The following is a 20,186-nucleotide window of genomic DNA, read 5'->3' as shown; positions in this document are numbered from 1 at the left end:
TCTCATATCAAATATCCTGCATATCAAATGATTACATTATGATTCATAAAAGTAGCAAAATTACAGTTATGCAGTGACAACAAAATAATTGTATAGTTGGAGGTCACCACAGCATGGAAAACTGTATTAAAGGGTCACAGCATTAGGAAGGTTGAGAACCATTGCTTTAGTCAATGAACTGACACTGTTTAATCTTGTAAGACACTCTCATAGGGATGAGACTTATACATTAAAGTAGCAGCTCAGAGGACTAGGAGGGTGCAGTCTAGGACTTCCAGACTATGTAAAACACTAGGTTTGTTCCCCTACACCACCCAAGAGTAAAAATCACCTTCTCTTTGACAAACAAACAATGTGCACGCATATGTGGTGACTTGGGGAATACATATTTCAGGGATGTTTAGCTTCTTGAAGCTGACTGTTACTGATCAGGCAAAGGAGATAGCAAATCACAGTCCTTGCTGCTGTCTATTGCTCTCAAAGAATGTAGTAGAGTCCAAAATCATCTGAAATTGTCTCCTGTTATTTGTCCTTATTTTGAACACTTCAGTGCCTCCGTCTCCGTGCAGAGGTCTCATCAGGCTGAACTATGTTGCTGTTTTTAACCCACACATGGAGCAAAACAATAATCATCAGGTATGAGTTCTCCAAGTCTAGGACCTACTTCTTCAAGCAAACTCTGCCCCCTTGGAGCGTGCTGACAGACAGTAAAACCATGTCCTCAAATCTGCAGGACCAAAGGCTTTCAACCTTTCCCAAGTCCAGGGAACATTATTCATCTTGTTCTTCCCTTGACCTCAAAGCTCTTCAGTGTTCTGTTACTCATTCTTCGGGTACAGGCAGTAACATCTTGTCAATAAACTTGAACTGTAACAAAATATGAGGAGCAGTGCTAAAAAAGCACTTGATTTCTGGAAGAATCCTCAAACCACGTAAAGGCTTTTCGTGTGCTCTGGATGACGAACTTTGGAAGAATAGGGAAAACATTCATTTGTTCTGATCCCAACAAATTGTGTCACACTTTCTTGATGAACTTCTAGCACCAACAGCAGAAGTTACAGGGGGCCCACCATGTGCCAGAGATAATTAAAATAATCAAATTTAACAAGCATTTCTTTCTTCTGAAAAACAAATATGGACTCTATTATTTCTACATCACAATGGCAGTAACAGTAGGGGCAGGACAGAGGTGTAGCTCACAATGCCACCCACAGCAGCCTGAGTGTTTAGACGCTACTTGTCACAGTTAGTATTATTAATTGTCAACTTGACAGGTTCTAGGAAATGGGGAACTGGGCATTATCTTGATTATATTAACTGAGGTGGGAAGTCCCATCTACTGTGGGTGGTACCATTTCCTGGCTTGGATCCTGGACTCTGTAAGTAGAGAAAGGGAGTTGAACAGAAGCATGACATCATCACCCCTGCCTTTTGACTATAGATGTGTGATGCAACCAGCTGTTTCACATTCCCACTACCTCAACTTTCCTATCATGACGAACGGTATGAATGAACCATGAGACAGAATCATTTCTTCCTCCCTTGTGGTGCTCTGGCCAAATATTTTATCATAGCTACAGAAAAAGGAACGAAAACACCACCACTCAGTTAAAGTCAAGGGCTTTAAATTTTAGGACAGCACAGAAATTTCAGAGATGCTCAGAAAAAGCATAAAACACACCCAGTGTGGATTTGGGCTTCAACTGAGGATTGCACTTCACTGCCTTTATAATAGTAACAGACAAATTCGGTGAACTCTGAAGTTATTGCTAATGTGCTAGCAAAATGTTGAAATAGGATCACAGGGTGGTTCTTGTTTTGCAATGGACTGAGATATCCTTGGGAAGGTAAAACTCCAGATAACAGAAGAAGTAAGATGTTTGTTATTGTATATAAAAGTTAGATATCTTGATTGTGACATTGCTAGAAATTATCCAGGAAAACAATGAGACCACACTTGACAGCAGATGTGCTCAGACATGGAACCTGGTTCATTGTAATCATAACATTATTACTTCTATATATTATCTCCCTGTTAGTTACTGTTTTAGTCACTGTCTATTGCTGTGAGAAGACACCATGACCAAGGCAACTCTTATAAGAGAAAAGCATTTAAGTGGTGGCTTGCTGACAGTGCAAAGGTTTAGTCTATAATTGTCATGGTAGGGAGCAAGGCAGCACGTAGGCAAACATTGGAGTAGTAGCTGAGAGATACATCCTGATCCACGGAAAGACAGAGAAGTAGGAGGGAGGAAGAGAGGAGGGTTCTTGACTTGGCATGGGTGTTTGAAACCTCAAAGGTCACCTCAGTGACACACTTCCTCCAAAATGGTCACATACACACCCCCACACACACTCCTAAGCCTTTCGAACAGCTCCACTTCCTGGTGACTAAGCATTCAAACTCCCACAGCCATCTTCATGGCTAATGTAATTATATTGGAATTCTTACTTCATGTATCACTGACGCATCCTTTACATAAGCATGATGGGGGAAGCAGAGTGAGCAACCCCTCAGCTGGCAAGATGTTTCAACCAGACTCTGGAGTGCTGAGCTGCATTTTCCCCTACATCCACATAACAATCCATGTCTTTCTATTGCACCAAAATAGTCATTTTATTAACCTGCATCTCATTTTTTATGAAAATGAAGGGCTGTGATGATGGTTCAAAGATTATGAGCACTGATTGCTGTGAGTTCAGAGGTTCTGAGTTCAATTCCCAGCAATCACATGATGGCTTACAGCCATCCCTAATGGGATCCTATACCCTCTTCTGGTGTGTCTGAAGAGACCAACAGTGTAATCACATTAAAAGAAAGGAATTTTTAAAAAAATTTTGCAAGGAACCACTCTCATGTTTACAGCAAGCTTATGGTGAATTTATCCTTAGCATCCTTGCTTTTCTGATGATGAAGTCTAGAAAGTTTAAGCCAGCTACCCAATTGGCAAATGACACAGGATTTGAAACTGAAGACCTTTGGTGTTTAGAGCCTCAGTCTTGTATCCTAACCACTACTCCCTTTTATAGGTGACTTCTATCTAGGCATGTATTTCGTGGGGGCTAACATTCCTTTCCTTTGTTTGTGATCTGGTTGAAACATAGGTTCCAACCTCAGAGCCCCAGCTCCAAGGTCAGTTACTCTTTCTTTCCACCCCTCCAAATTCAGCTGTGTTGGGAGTTAGAGATGTTGCCTATAAACCCTTCTTAAATGTCCTTTCTTTTTATTTCTTTTCACACACTGATATTTCAAATCACCTATATTATCATGCAAAGGAATTCTATATCTCTTCTCTCTCCTTACTCTGTTTTACCACAAATGGTTGTATAAAGGAAAGGTCAATAAGTTCTAAATAAGGATCCAAATAAGAACCCATTGCCAGTGAAGTTTGGTACCCATGCATTTATCTAGATACAGCATTCTGTGTTATATTTTGAGGCTATGTACCCATTAATATTTTGGGCATCTTTCTCTACTTTCTCATTTTATGTCACAAGGAAAGATGGTTATTTGTAATTTTCTGAATATCCCCTCCAACCCCATGTACACTCCTTGCTAGTATACATGTCATTTTCTCTCTTGAAATGCTTAAATTTCCATTCTTTCTTCAAGGATCACATTAAATGCTCTCAATTCTCCCTTAGAAAACTCATTTGAAATCAGTGTTCATGTAGGCCCAGCTCTTCTCCATTTCCTGGATACTCAAAGGAACCATACTTTTTAGTGCTGATACAATTAAACAGAAACATGTGACTTCTTCCAGGCACATGTGAGTGGAAGTGACACCCATCACTTCTGAACTAAATAAAAATTCCACGTGCAATCTCTCCTGTCCCTTGTGTCAGAGACCCTATAAGTCAGTGGTCTTAAGTGGCAAAATACAGAGATAAAGTGGATGAATGATTGTTTGGAACAGATTTTTTTTTTCTGGATGCACATACAACGGCCACATAATGGGAAGGTAACACTAGCCTTTGCTTTTGTAAATTGTTTGTGTCATTTACTCTTCAGTGTAGCATGGTTTAGCCTGACTGTAATAATGCAGAATTCTAAATCTTTCTTTTCAAGGTATAATTTCTCCCTTCTTTAAAACCAAATGTTGATTATATGTGTATATATATATATATATATATATATATATATATACATATATATACTAGATACAGCATTCTGTGTTATATTTTGAGGCTATGTACCCATTAATAATTTGGGCATCTTTCTCTACTGTCTCATTTTATGTCACAAGGAAAGATGGTTATTTGTAATTTTCTAAATATCCCCTCCAATAGGGGTTGGGGGATAGAACCACGGGGCTATCTGAGAGTTCAAAGAAAGCCTGGTCTAAAATAATAAGGTCCAAGTGAGCCAGGGTTAAATAGTTAAGTCCCCTCCCACCATGCACATACACAATCTCCTTATAGACCCAGAAGTTTGTATCAAGTTTTCTTATAGTACTGTATTCCTAGTAATAGTCATTCATTTATTTGTCTAATGTCCTTTACTTATAGGTCCCTGTTGGACAAGACTCTGCCTCTCAGTCACTGACCATGCTGTTTTGAAAGCAACTAAGCTTTCTATCATCAATTCAGTATCCAGCACATGAATAATGTGTACAGAACAGGTACCTGATAGATTTTCCCATACAGAAAAAGTGTAACTTTTGGAAAAAAAGAGAAAGATGCACAAGTTATTCAAATTATTGTCATTATTTCAAAAGATTTTGAATAGCATATCTTCCTTTTTGGGGTTACTATGTACAGTCAATGAAAATGAAAGAATTACAGAGAACTATGGCTGTCTCAGGTACAAAAGTACTTGTCATCATAGAATTTGCATATTGCCAAAAGGTAACTCTATAATTTCAAAATCTTTCTTTGGCTGTCTAGAGTTTAGCTAATAACCCCCAATATGCTCTTCACTTTGCAGTCAATGTGTATTATTAGATAACAAAGATAAAATTCAACAATGAATGGGAGACATACAGCAATCAAACCCCTGTGGTTTGAGAGTGCTACGTGACTAAAATGTATATGAAGTTCTCTAAAATGCCTTCTTAGATTGACTATGTTCATCCATATCTTATTCTCTGCATTATGTGAGCTGGATGTTATTCAGGGCAGAACCTAATAAAATATGTGACATGCCAGCCCTATCATCAGATGCTGCCATCGTGAATATTTATCTGTTTTGAATTGTCCAAATTTATTTAGCTATTTATATGAAATAAAGAAACCAACAAATATTTATTGAGCACTTACTCTATCAAGTCAGTGCAGGAGCACCGACTCTACACACTGTTAAAAAGAATGACTGAATTATCAGCCTTTAAAGAAAAGAACATAAAATAGTGAGCTAAATCTGATAAACAACTTTTGAGAAGAAGAGATAATTCTGTCAAGAAAGATGAGAATGCAGAGTCCACAGAAGCTGAGTGGTCCCATTTTTTGTTAGGAAGAAAACCCGAAGCATCAGCTTGGTCTGTCATGCCGATGATAAGCCAGTAAGTCCCAGACACCGGGGTGAGCAGAAATGTGAGCATCTCTCGGCCCTCATCAAAGAAGCTTCCTTTTGCAGTAGATGCAATTAGCACCAAGATCCACAATGGGTCATCACACAGACAATGAGACACTGTGGGGTATTCAGTGCTAAATAGGACAGTTATATGATACCCGACTCTGAAGGCTCAGGGATCATTGCAGAATGTTTGTAAGAGGCAAAAGTCATGAGTATTTTCAAGATATGGCCTACCAACTCACTGGATGTGACTTTGTACATGAGCCCAGCTCAAGATTAAGCCAGGGGAAGGGATGAAGTCCCCCACTATCTGAGGAAATACTGACAACTGATGGAGTTGGGGACCAGCTTTCTACATTTACAGGAGATGTAGTCTATAGCCATGTACACACTGGCAGATTATTTTTAAAGGAACAGATAAAGTTGGGGAGAAAATATAGAATTGGTCTAGGGAAGCAACTGATGTAAAGGCAATGCAGAACAGATTTGATCAAAGCACCACACCTTTATGATATTCTAAAACAAAAGAAAAAGAGAAAGAGAAAGGAAAGAAAAAAGGAAAAGAAAAGAAAGGTGCTTGGCTAAGGATGGGACACTAGTTGCTATCTTGGAAAGTTGGTTTCCAAAGCTTTAAAGATATTTAATCATTTTCTAGAGAATCAAGGGACAGCTGTGCTTCATCTGCTCAATTATTTTGGGACACAGGCAGTCCAAGTGACCTGTTCTGGCTTGTATTGTTCCTCATCCAGACTTTCTCTGGAGTCACTTGTAGAAATTCACTTAGTTGAGAGATTCTGAGTAGCTTTCAGAATAAAGGAAGAGAATCAGTAGGTGGTACTTAGGACAATTCTCCCCTAGGGTAGAATTCAGGGGAGAAGGACTCTAGAAAAGCTGTCTAAAATCCTGATAGTGGAGGAAAGGTATGGTACCCTAAAATGCTGGCCTCATTTGCATCAGATCTTCAGCAACTAAGGCCTCCCCTTACCATGCCTCTTTGTCTTCAAGATACCAAAGGAGGACTTAAGGCTTCTCAAACCACACAGAGCCTAAATTTCTATCTTTTTAAATCAATAACCATAGAGGTTTATGTATTCCTTAACATTTTTCATTGAAGATAAAATACCCCACAGTTAAGTTGTACTTTCAAAACATATGTTGGTGACAACTGAAATGTCTGTAACTGGGAAGACTACAAAGGCCACATTCTGTATGCTGTGCTTAGTTTGTCAGTGATTGCTTGTGTGATGACAATGACAGGGGAAGAATTTCAGTGTATTCAACTAAAGCACCCTATATCAAATATATTGATGAGAAGCCTGTTCCTAATCTAAGATTCCACACCAACTTGTTTGGCCTATACTTACACCTCAAATACTTACTTTTCTATACAAAGATTCAGAATAAGGATGTTGTATTACAAACAATATCTATCTTAATCTTACATTGTAATCACTATTATACCACTAAACTACACAAAGCTATTTACTTTTATGGCCGAAGATATGACTCAATGGCTAAGAACACTTGCTGAGGGTTCTTTCAGAGAGCTGAGCTTCAATTCCTATCACCTACACAGTAGCTCAAAACTATCTGTCATTTCAATTCCCAGAGATCTAAAGCTATTTTCTGGCCTCCATAGGTACTAGGCATGTACACAGTGGACATATACATGCAGGCAAAATATCCATACCAAATGAAAATAAAAGGACACTTGTATTTAAGTTAATCAAATAAATATTTAAACAGTAGGGCAATGGCCCAGTCAGTGAAAGTGCTTGCATGCAAGTTCAAAGTTCCTGAGTTCAGATCTCCAACATAGACATAAAAATCTCTCCATGGCAGTATATACCTGTAACCCCAGCACTGGGGAGAGAGAGACAGGAATCCTGGGGCTTGCTGGACAAGCCAGCTAGTCTAGTCGAATCTGTGAACACAAATAGAGTGAAAGATCTTCTCTCTAATCATAAGGCAGTAGGCTGGAGAAAGATTACTCAGTGATCATGAGTACTTATTGCTCTTTCAGAAGACCCAGGCTCAGTTCCCAGCACCTACAATATGGCTATAACTGTCTGTAACTCCAGTTCCTGTGGATACAAGGCCCTCTTCTGGCCTCCACCATGCAGAGCACACATATACCTGCAAACAAATACATTCTTATACATAGTATAAATTATGGTGGAAGGTGATCACATATAAAAAATAATCAAGATCAAAAGGGATTGACAAAGAAACCAAGCTTAATTTCCGACCTCCAAATGCATGCTCACACATGTACATATGCAACCACACACAAACATGTATAAGCACATATACACCACATCCCACAGACATGCAGTCAGATGAGCAGTTCTTTGCCTCTGTAGATAAACGAAGTGATTTATGCAAGTGGACGTTTTTGGAACCAGGATGGAGGATGGAGCACTTTGGTAGCCTGCTGTTCTCACTCACTTTTCCTACTCAGATCATCTCAACCACAATGCACCTGCCACAGTCAGAGGTCACACTCGCCTTTCTTTGCATTAGGCCTATTTTAGGCATTCATGTTCCACAAGGAATCCTTTCCTCACTATTGCACACAGGGCGCCTTTCCTGGGTGTGTTTAAGGAATATGTGCATTTTGTTGTTGTAAAACTCATGATAATAAGAAATCTAGGAGGTACAGTGAAGATGCTTAATTATCCAGAACAAAACACCATTTATAACATTTTTATGTCCTTGTAGCAGCAGCAGCAGCAGCAGCAGCAGCAGCAGTAGTAGTAGTAGTAGTCTGTTTGTGTGTGTGTGTATGTGTGTGTGTATGTGTGTGTGTGTTTATAGGTTGAAGCACATACTGAATTAACTTCATGTTTTAATGAGTGTGTGTAACTCATATAAACCATATACTGCTTTTCAAACTTTATTTTACATATGTTCCTTCCTGATGAAAGAGATGTTTTTGCCTGGAGAATTATTTCTAGCAATATATAAGTGATTTCTAGAAAAAGAATACCCAAAGCATACATATATAAATTAATAAAGTATTGATATGTGAAAATTAATATATAAAAATATTTTTAAATCCCCAGGGAGTTTTAGACTCTGACGAGAGAGGAAAAGTCTATTCTATTATCACACTTAATGCCAAAGTTTTGATTAACTTTTGCCATAAAAGAAAAATTAAATAAGAAGAAACCCTAAGTGAGACTTTCTTTTTTAAGATAGCTATTATTGTCTTAGTCAGGGTTTCTATTCCTGCACAAGCATCATGACCAAGAAGCAAGTTTGGGAGGAAAGGGTTTATTCACCTTACACCTCCACATTGCTGTTCATCACCAAAAGAAGTCAGGACTTGAACTCAAGCAGCTTAGGAAGCAGGAGCTGATGCAGAAGCCATGGAGAGATGTTCTTTACTGGCTTGTTTCTCCTGGCTTGCTCAGCCTGCTCTCTTATAGAACCAAGACTCCCAGCCCAGAGATGGTACCACCCAAGAGGGGACCTCCCTCCTTGATCACTAATTGAGAAAATGCCTTACAGCTGGATCTCCTGGAGGCATTTCCCCAACTGAAGCTCCTTTCTCTGTGATAACTCCAGTCTGTGTCAAGTTGACAAACAAAACCAGCCAGTACAATTGACCTTCTGTCGACTTGACACACAAGCACATCAATAGTAAGCCTCAACCCTTACATTCTTATTCATCTCCAAGATCTAAATAACTTTAAAAGTCTCACAGTCTTTACATATTAAAAGTTCAATCCCTTTAAATGATCCAATATCTTTTAAAATTCAAAGTCTTTTAAAAACTCAAAGTCTCTTGTGGACTCCAATAAAATATCTTCTTTCTTCAAGAGGGAAAATATATCAGGGCACAGTCATAATCAAAGCAAAAATCAATCTCCAACTGTCCAACATCTGGGATCCAACTCATGATCTTCTGCCCCCCCCCCAAGGGCTTGGGTCACTTCTCCAGGCCGTCCTTTGTAGCACACGGCTTGTCTTCTAGGCTCCAGCTGCCTGTACTCCACTGCTACTGCTGTTCTTGGTGGTCATCTCATGGTACTGGCATCTCCATAACACTGCATGACCCCTTCAGTCCTGGGCCATTAACTGCAACTGAGGCTGCACCTTCACCAATGGCCTTCCATGGCCTCTCACAGTGCTGAATCTCAGCTGCTCTGCATGACCCCTTCATGCCTTCAAAACCAGTACCACCTGGGTGACTCTTAGACATTACCAAGTCCTGCTTCTGCACGAGGTACAACTTTAGCTATCTCTGGAACACAGCCTCTTTGTGCTCTCAGAAAACACTTCCCAGAAGATGTCACCTCAATGATGCTGGTCTCTTCTTAATCACAATTTCTTAGCTCCAGCTAACCAGCATCAATAGTCCCAGTAATGCAAAGGTTTGCTTTAGTAGTTCTGGTATGTTGTTAATCACAGTTGATTCTTCAGCCCCAGCTAACCAGCACCACAGAATCTTCACAATCAAAACAACAATGGCCCTGAAAAGAGTCTTTAATCTTCCCTCTGAAATTTCACAAGCCAGGTCTCCATCTTCTGCACTGTTCTTAACACTATCTTCCAAGCTCCTACACAACATTCCACAGAGTTCTTAACACCAAATGGATCTTCTAGCCCAAAGTTCCAAAGTCCTTCCACAGTCCTCCCCAAAACATGGTCAGGTTTTCACAGGAATACCCCACTATGCTGGTACCAATTTGTCTTCGTCAGGGTTTCTATTCCTGGACAAAACATTATGACCAAGAAACACTTAATAATTTTAAATCAATTTTAGGTTTAGACCTGTTTAGGTCTAAATATCCTGGGCATAGTTGGTTTTCTAACCTCACCAGCCATGAGCATTTGGTTAGGCTATCAAGCCAGCACAATCTCTAGCTGCAGTCTCAGTAGGTCCTTATACACACAGGTCCTTATACCCACTCTCATCAAAGAAGTATCTTTTTTTTTTCAGAAGACTGAGATTGTTAGAGAAAGACACAACTGGTCAAAACGAAGAAAACAACTGACCATAGGGTCTTCAGTCCCAGTGGATAAATCTACAAGGCAACCCTGGTGCCTAAGGCTCAGGAGATCTACAAGCAGTTATCAACAGTTGAGGGAGGAGAGTCGGTGTTTCTTAAAGATGGGCATCCTGACCAGTTATCCAATACTAAATTCTCAGCACTAAAAACATTTACTTATGAACAGCACATTGAATCAACAATAAAGACAAACAAAACAACACTAACTGGGTATTTTTGTATTGTTGTATATTTACATAAGAGCAAATAAATAGAAACAGCCTTGGTCTTGAGAGTTAGGAGAAATGCATACTCACAGTGTGCGCGCGCGCACACACACACACACACACACACACACACACACAGAGAGAGAGAGAGAGAGAGAGAGAGAGAGAGAGAGAGAGAGAGAGAGAATTAACTCAGGAAGACTTTCCAGGGTTAAGCGGTTAAGCCTAACATGCAGTTCTTTCTACTGTAATATATGTGAAAGCTATGAGGGACATTAACAATGACCACTCTCTATAAACAATATATGATAGAGAACTCTCTTACTTTAAGGGAGAGTTCCTGCCTGTCTTATTTGGATAAATAGATCAACAGGGAGATTGAGTATGACTCTGAAGAGAAACATGAAGGGAGCACATACGAAGGTTTTGCACTCTCTCTGTCATCACTTTATCTCCTCTAACCATTTACACCAGCTCTTCAGCCAAGCCCATGTCATTTCTCAGGATCCCAGCTGGTTGCCTTATGACTGGGCCGGGTCTGAAATTGCTTTTGATATAAGAGTAAGTGTCCTCTGCTTACATTTGAAATATTTATTGAAATTTGTATGGGTGAGGATTTCTAGAAAATGTTCTAATTCTGTCCCTAGAAATGGTTCAGAAATGTAAAAAAGTAAAAAAAAAAACTGGATGAGAAATGAGAAAAGGGAAATGTTGGTGTCTTTGTGTGATCTGTTATTTAATTGCCTGCTTCAGTTTCAAATCCTACAAAGTGGGCAAATATCATGGGAAGCTTGCTCGATCGTGCCCATTGTATGAGTGTTCAATGAACAGGTTTCTTAAGTTCTTTTTTGAATACTGAGTGTGCTAAGTGTGTTTACAAGTGTTTTCAATGAAGAGTTTCTGCTTTCTTTTCTTTTCCTTTTTATCCCACACTGTGACCTTTGCACTTCTCCAATAGTCTACTGCTAAGGTCTGCAATTGTCTGCCATTCTTATAAACTAGATTAGAAGCAAGAATTGGGAAGCCTTGGTCGACAGGTTCTTTTCACAGGCCTTTTCTGTTGGTGGAGGTTTTATCGTCTACTTCTGCTTCAAGTCCAGAGGCAGAGCATTGCCTTTGTGGGTTCTCATTTCCATCCCTTTAATATTCTAGGAATTCTGGTAGCAGGGCAGAGCTAGGGAGGAGCCTGAGGTGGCGGTTTGTCCTGCACTTTCCTGAGCCCTCGCCATCTGGACTGAGGGTATTCTTTTCTAAGGTAGGTTCTATCCAAGGGCATTGAATCCAACTACTTCCCACTGGGACGTGTGTGTGTGTGTGTCTGTGTCTGTGTGTGTGTGTGTGTGTGTGTGTGTGTGTGTGTGTGTGTGTGTGTTGGGGGAGGTTTGGAGGTGGAGCCCATAAAGATGCCCAGGATTCAGACTCCAGAGACCAGCATCACAGTGTAGAGCTAACTTTATTTTTTATTATACAAGCTTATAGATAGCTTTTTAGCCAATTAGGGTATGTTGATGTATTCAAGAGCAAATTGGGGTCCAACCTGTGTTGTTTAGCAAAATCTGACTGGTCTATCAAGCAGCCTGTAGGGGAGGGTCCGATGTCCACACCCCTGTGGACATTTCTGTGAAGACAGGGGAAGCAGCCACCGTGGGTCCTTTGTATTGTCTCACCAGCATACCGGGAGCAATGTCAGATCATACACGGTGTACAATGGCTCAGGACTCTTCACGGAGTCATGGGAGCTTGTGGTACCTCATTCTCCATCCCAGTTCCTCCTCAGCCAGGTTTATCTCCACATTCCCCACAGTTCTGGGCTATTGCTCCTTTCTCTAATAGGCAGCTCCCTCCTGACACATTGCAGTGTGCCTTATGGCATTTGTTGTTGTTCCATTTGTGTTTATGTGGAGGGGTTTGTTTGTTTTGTGTTTATTTGTTTGTTTGTTTGTTTGTTTGAAACAGGGTCTCAATATGTCATTCTGTCTTTCCTAGAATTCACTATGTAAAATCCAGCTGGCCTCAAACTCACAGAGACTCTACTTTCTCTGCCTCCCAAGTTCTGGGATTAATAGCTACCATACCAGGCTGTGCTTTATTTCTTAAAGTTTACATATGCCTTTGTAAACAGCCTTTATTATACTCCTCTCAAATCAACCATTTGAAAGTGCCATCTGTGTTCCTATGCAAACCGCAACCTCCACGAGTCTCATTAGTAAATATATTTATAGCTCAACCCATTTCCTCCCCTTAATTTGTCATCATTACTTCTTCCAATCTGAGTACTCTTAAGATTGTATGCTAATTTTAATTTCAAAAATCAATTATTTTACATTCATTTTGAAATGAGTTTATACATCCTCTTAATAGGATACAGAAGTATACAAGGAAAAAGATATAAAAATGTTCAAAATATAAAAAAATATATAAATATACATGATTGAAGGCAACTTTAAGGAGACAAACAATGGTGCTTTTATTATTTCTCTATACTCATCACACTGATACATACACATACAGATACAAATCAAAGTCAGTAAAAATCCCAGTGACCTTGACTTGGAAGCCCCACAGTAAAAGATGCACATAAAGAATGCCTAGCCAATCCTTCCAACTACTCATGGCAACAAACCTGTCAATCTAATGTATACTCACTGGCCATAGGGTTCAGAAAGGAAGACTCAGGGTTGGAAGTAGGTGGTAGCTCTACTTGCTTGTGGCTATACATAGAACAAATCCTTAAAATGTTATAAATCACTGAACTTTTGATTATGGCAATCTGTGCTGCCTACAAAAGTAAATCATACTCATATTTCTTTGCCAAGGACCTGGGAAAGGGGAATTAAATGACTGAACTGGCAGAGGAGGGGACTGTTGGCAAGAAGGAAATAGAATAGCCATGGCATGGCCTTTCAAAAAAGTAGAGAAAACTGCCACTCCATAGGTACTGAAATGGACCAGTATCCTCCACAGCAGACTGTATGTTGAAGAGAGAAGGACATGATTTCTCCTAATCCCAATAGTGAATATCTATTATAATGACTTAGAGTACCCCAGTCAGACTCATTCTGACTCATTCTTGTAGTTAATTTAATGATGCATCTGTTGCTATCTAATGTTTGCCTTCCATTTCTGAAGAGGACAGAAGTTCATATTTTTTAAAAGGCCAAGGGCATGTATAATGTCTACAACTCAATTATGAAAAGGACAAAATGGAAATAGCTTTAAAGCAATAAAGAAAAAATACATTAACAAGAATTCTGAAATGGCCCTTTAAAACTCCTAGACATTGTTTTCTCATTACTGAAGAATAAGCTTAACCACTCTCAACTACCATTCTTTGGCTTAACCAATAAGTAAAAGGACTAAAATGGTATCTCAGCTATCCACAGGACAGAGCTCCAACAAACCCACAGGTCTCATGTCAAATATAAGGCAATACAGAATGAGAATGTGTGCACTGTGGTGGTGAATTTTGGTTTCAATGTGATTAGACTGAAAGATATCTACATAATAAGGAGAGCAATCTTCTGGGGATGTCTCTGAGGATATTCTCAGACATGTTATATCTGAAAGACTTTGACCTAATTAATAATTTAAGCCCTTTATGGATTAAACAGTCCAATCATCTATTAGAAGATGAATCTATGAAAGATGGGGCTGAATTAGAAGAAGTGGTCTCTGATGATATGCCTGTAAAAGATATAACTTGGCTTTGGCCTCATTTTCTTATTTCTTTTTGCTTCTTGTGGCAAATGGTTTTCCTATAACCATACCTTTTCTTCATGTTTTCACCTCATTATAACCTTTAAAAAACAAGTGCACCAATCAACCATGAGTTAAAACCACAAGCCAAAAGAAGTCCTTGCTCATCCCTTTAACTGTGTCTTCTGAGTATTTATCCTAAAGATATAAAAGAGATAAAACTTCTAAACATACTTATAGGCTCAGAGTTAAGAGCCAGTTGGGAGAATCATCATGAATGCCATGAAGATACTTGGGTTTCTACTATTCATATGCCTCCCAAGTTGTCTTTTTTTACATTGATATTCCATATTGTGCATTATATACTGATCATGATTTATCCTTAGGTTATTAGTACTTGTTGGCCTAATCCATGATCCAAACCAATACCAGAACATAGCCCAAAATAGAGACTCCATGACATAAATTCCCACCTTTAAGTACTACTGGTTTGATAGCACTATATCTCCAAAGATACCCAATTTAAATGGCCCATAGAAACCAAGAAAAGATATTCCCCTAATATGTCAACAGTATATGTGGAGATAAGCAAACATTCAGATGATCTTTATGGCTTTCTTTCATCTTAAGCCTCACCTACAATTTTCTCTATAATGATCTCACAAGGCTTAGTGTGGAAATCATTTCTCTAAGTCATTAGCTAAGGAGCTATTAATGACATGGGCAGCAACGAGTAGACAAATTTATTAGGAAGTAGAGAGAGACAACAAGACAAGAAGAAACAATAAAGCAGATGTGGTTTTTTGTTTCTAATATACTCCAAGAAGCACACTACATACTTCTAATGTCCCATTATGTATCGTGAGATCCCATGTATCTTGTTCCCAGCAAGGACCCCTCATACATCCTAATCTTATCTTACTCAGTCAAGGATTTTAATCTTTTTAAACGTTTATTTTTATATTTGCACATATGTGTATGTAGTATGAATGCATGTGCATGTATTTGAATGTGTCCATGGAGATCTAAGGTTGATGTCAAAGGTCTTCCTAAATTAATCTCCACATTATACACTGAGGCAGGATCTCTCACTTGAACCCAGAGCTTGCTGAGCTAAACTAAACTGTTCCATGGGTGATAAGTATATGAACTCTGGTTCTCATTAGTACAAGGCACATGCTTGCTTTACATGTTGAAGTGTATATTTGGCTCCTTTAAGCTTCTTTGTCTAGATATAGACACAAATTCAGGGCATTTTGATACACATCCCAAGAACCCACAGTTAGTAACTATGCAATTTGAACTAGCACTGGTCTTGATTTCAAAGATACCCTTCTTTTCACACCACTCTTCCTTATTACTTTCAGAGAATCTATCAAACCAAAGATGAGAGTATCTTTATTTCAAAAGATACTTTCATCTGGCTGAATAAAGGGTTAACTGAAAGTTGCTAGAGAGATAGTGTTTATAAGCATCTAGTTGGTGAAAATTGAGGCAAACTAAAGTCTCATGCAATAGCCAACGTTATTCAGAGCATTGGCCAATTTGTACTCTGAGAGTTAAGAGGAGTCACATTGGAGTTTTTTCATAGAGGCACATGAATAGCAACAGTAGAAGTAAACTCACTCCTATCCAATATGCCTGGAATAAGCCAAAAACACATTCCAAGAAGAAACTGTGTTTTAAAGAAACTGAGGCCACAAGACTCTTATCTTGTTTTCTTGGAGTTTTCTCACAAGCACTCAGAATTCTCACATAACTCCATCCTTGGACTATATTCTAACAAGATGGTTTAACGGTTAAGAGCACTTCCTGCTCTTCCACAGGACCAGATTTCAGTTGCCAGAACCAACATCTGATGGCTCACAACTGCCTGTAACCACAGCTCTTGGAGATCTGACCCTATTCTGACTTCCACAGGCACTCACTGCTATGCAAACACAAACACACACACACACACACATCTAAATAAAAGTGAAAAATTAATATTTTAAAAAAGGGTTAACCATTAGAATGCTTGCTTAGTGATGGTATAAAAGGAAAATCAGAGAGCCTGATTCTACCCATTGTGTATGTAGTATGATTGGGTGAGTAACAGCCTCATCAGTGCTTCATTTTATGTGGGAAAAAAGCACATTGGGGTTCCCTAGAAAGATGTTCTGAAGGTGGGTGACCATACTCCAGGGATATGTCTACAGAGTGGAATCGTGACAATGCTTCATAAACCAGAAATGGCTCTCATTAAAAACTAGAATGTGCTTATTAAGTGTGACAAAGGCAGAACAATAATGTGTGAACAAAAAGACACACTATGTGACACTTTCATCTTGTATTAATGTATTACTTACCATCTACATTTGAATACATAGAGAAGTTTATTTTCCAAGCCCAAAATATTATTGGCCCTATTTACTCTAGGAAATCTTACTTTAAAATCTGCATTCATAGAGAATTTTATACAAAAAAGCTATACTTTATAAATCAAGATCTTTCCTTAATAATTATATAATTTTGTTCAAGAATAAAAATACATATATAAATTAGCATTTATTTTTCTTAGCATCTGTAAGACTTTGAAGGTTAACCTCACTCTTCAAGAATCAAGTATTGTTACTCTATGAATACTAATTGGGTAAAATGACAAAATCACACTTATATTTTGTTATGTTCCTAAGTATATTTATGTTTTATATGGTTGTAGCATATGTAAAAATATGTGTTTACATTACTTTATAGATTATATGCTTAACGCATAAAGAAACATTTTATTTTACATGCATTTGCTAATGATATAGATGTTTCCCCGTGTTTAACTCATTTATTTTTAAACAATTTCTTAGCTCTAGAACAAATTATAATATTGTACAATATTAACATGCAGAAAACCAGGAATGGTAGTGCATGCCTATCTATAACCCCACTTCAGAGACTGAGGCAGGGGATTTTCCTAAGTTTGAGGCCAGTGTGGGCTGCATAAATGAGTAATAATGTAGATATTGTTATGTCAAGGATCTGTATGAAACAACAGAACAAAGAAATAAGAAACTAAAGCAATACACAAATAAATAAATGGGCTGATGAGATGTCATGGAGAAAGAACTGGAAGAATAAGAAAGGAATTAGTCAGGTGACTGGAGCATGCATACATGTGTGTGTGTGCATGTGTGCATAAGTGCATGTATGTATATGTGTGTGTGCATGTGTGTATAAGTACAAAAATAAAAATCTATGCAGATTATTCACATGCCATACCACATAGGGCCAAGACAGAGCTATTCTTGGTCTCAAAGAAATAGTAAATCTTGATAAAGTCACTCATGTCTTGATTATAGATCTGCACTTTGAGTTCTCAAAGTCACATGATCTCTATCTTAGAATCTACTGATTTTCAGTATGTTAGGACATGAAGAAAATTAGAAAAGTAGGAATGATTTGAACATTTGAATCTTGGACCCTGAGTTATAATAATTATCTTAAGATAGCCTGAAAAGAAGTAGACTGGATAGTCTACATTGATACTTTTCCAGGACTAGCATGTCTATATCCATATAATAGGTTCATATCCATAAGTTTCTAATAGCTAAGAAATCTTAATAGGCATTTAGGACTTAAATAATACAAATTCCACCAGGCATTAAGGACTTAAATAATAGAAAAACACAGTCAAGTTCTGGCCAATTTTGAAGGATTCTTTAAAAAATGAATAAAAAGAAATTTGTTGTAACATTTACTTCACAACTGACAGCTCCATTCTAGCCCCTGGAACACCCACATGTGAAGGATTTACAGATTTAGGAATGTCTTAGACACACAGGTGTCATAAGAGTAGGTGTAGTCTTAGTTTTCATTAATTATGATATTGAGTTTATTAAAGCTTGTTAAATGGCAATGCTAAATGTCACAGTCACCGTGTCAAGTAATTTGGTGGTTCTTTATGTTAATCTTGTAAGGATGATGACTCAAGAAATCCATATTTGAATATAGATCCAAAACCTGACAAATAGACACTCAAACAAAAATAATTGCATGAAATGTCCACAGATTCATGTTAGCCAAAGTGTGAGTACAATAATGCCCATTAATTAACATACAGTCAAAATGTGCAATATCTATAAAAATGAAAGAAATGGAGAACTTATAACATTCTAAAATGTGGGTAAACCTTGAAAGGTAAGTGCTGAGGGAAAGAATCCACGTTCAGCGATCACAATGAGATATCCAGCATAGCCAAATCCACAACAGAATACACAGTGAAAGAACCAATGACTGGAGAGAGATGCAAAGTGAGGAAGATGAACTATGTTTGGGAAGATTATTCTGCATAGTTTGTACCTAGAGAAAGGATAGTTTACTGGGAATGGGGAGCTGATACATGTCACCTTTACAGAAGAGGCCACAGTCTCCTGAGGCTGTCAGGTTTCACCATTGCTACAGGACAAATCATGACACCTGGATCCTCTGAAGAACTGCAAGAGATCAAAAGAGTATCCTACATAAGTTGAGCAGAGTCCAATATAAAGGAAGACACACTGATGTCAGTCACCTTCATTTAAAACTCCCATATCTTTGAATTTTAGAACAATTGTGTAAAATAAACTCAAAGGGAAGTTTTGAATTCCCTTAAGTTTCATGTACAATGACTTCTTCACTGGTCTTGCTTTTGCCACTCCTGGCCTCTGCTCTAAATGTAGAAATTGCCTCTGTTTAGAGCCCATTCAATAGTGTAGAGGAAGTGTCCACTCAGGAGTCTAGGTATAGTGTCCACTCCCTAACACAGTCATGAGACTCACTATGACCAAAGCACCTTGAAGAGTTAAGAGTTTATTTGTCTTACACTTTCACAATCCTGTCATCATCAAAGGAAGTCAGGATAAAACAGGGTAAGAACTTGGGTGGGAGCTAATACAGATGCTATGGAGAAGTGCTGCTTACTGACTTGTTTCCCATGGTTTGCTCATCCTATTGCCTAAGCCTTCCTCAGTAATCACTTATTAAGAAAATGTCCCACAATATTGTCTTATGGAGGCAATTTCTAAATTAAGGTTTCTTTCTTTCTGGTAACTCCAGCCCCCCCCCTTTTTTTTTGTCAAGTTGACCCAAACTAGTCAGCACAATTACACTTATTATTCTCTTAATTTCCTGTCCAATTACAGTGAAAATTAGTAGTATCCCAATGAGGCAACAGAGATAAAAATGGAAATATACTGAGATATAGCAGCCATTCAGCAATGAGATTTGTGCCCTAGAAGAAAGATCAATGTTGATTTTAGTACACTGATCTTCCATAGTCAGGCAGGAGAAATATTATCAGAAAAGATGGGCATAGAATGTATATAAAAATACCTATCCACTACAGAGAGCTTTCATGGAGGTCCCCAGAATGGCTTCTGAAACTTCATTAGTCAAACACAACTACTCACAACAGGAAATGGGGCAGCATGAACAGAGTTATAGTGAGAAAACTTACGGCACCAAAACCCCAAGTATGCTGTTGTCCCCTGGGCAGCCTAGATATGCACTGTGCTCTGACTACACATTATTTCCAGGAAAAAAAATGCATATCTAATGACAAAGAGAGGTTAAAGTCATTTCTGAACTTTACTCTGCCTTAAAGATGGGATGAAAAAATTAAGTCATAGATATTTTTTAGTATTCATCTCTAGAATTTTTCTTTTTTTTTTGTATTTCAAATTCTTCTTTATTTTTTTAATTTTAAATATTTTTATTACATATTTTCCTCAGTTACATTTC

At 38.3% G+C, this 20,186-nt stretch overlaps 1 long non-coding RNA gene across 1 annotated transcript in view; it reads left to right on the top strand.

Moving 5' to 3' along the window:
- LOC110304318 overlaps nt 1-20,186 on the top strand; it is a 362,919-nt gene that overhangs the window by 73,572 nt on the left and 269,161 nt on the right. The gene's annotated exons all lie outside the window — the stretch shown is intronic.

Source organism: Mus caroli, chromosome 1, assembly GCF_900094665.2.
Source record: "Mus caroli chromosome 1, CAROLI_EIJ_v1.1, whole genome shotgun sequence".
In the NCBI taxonomy this organism is placed as follows: Eukaryota; Metazoa; Chordata; class Mammalia; order Rodentia; family Muridae; genus Mus; species Mus caroli.
This window is presented reverse-complemented; position numbering and strand designations above follow the sequence as displayed.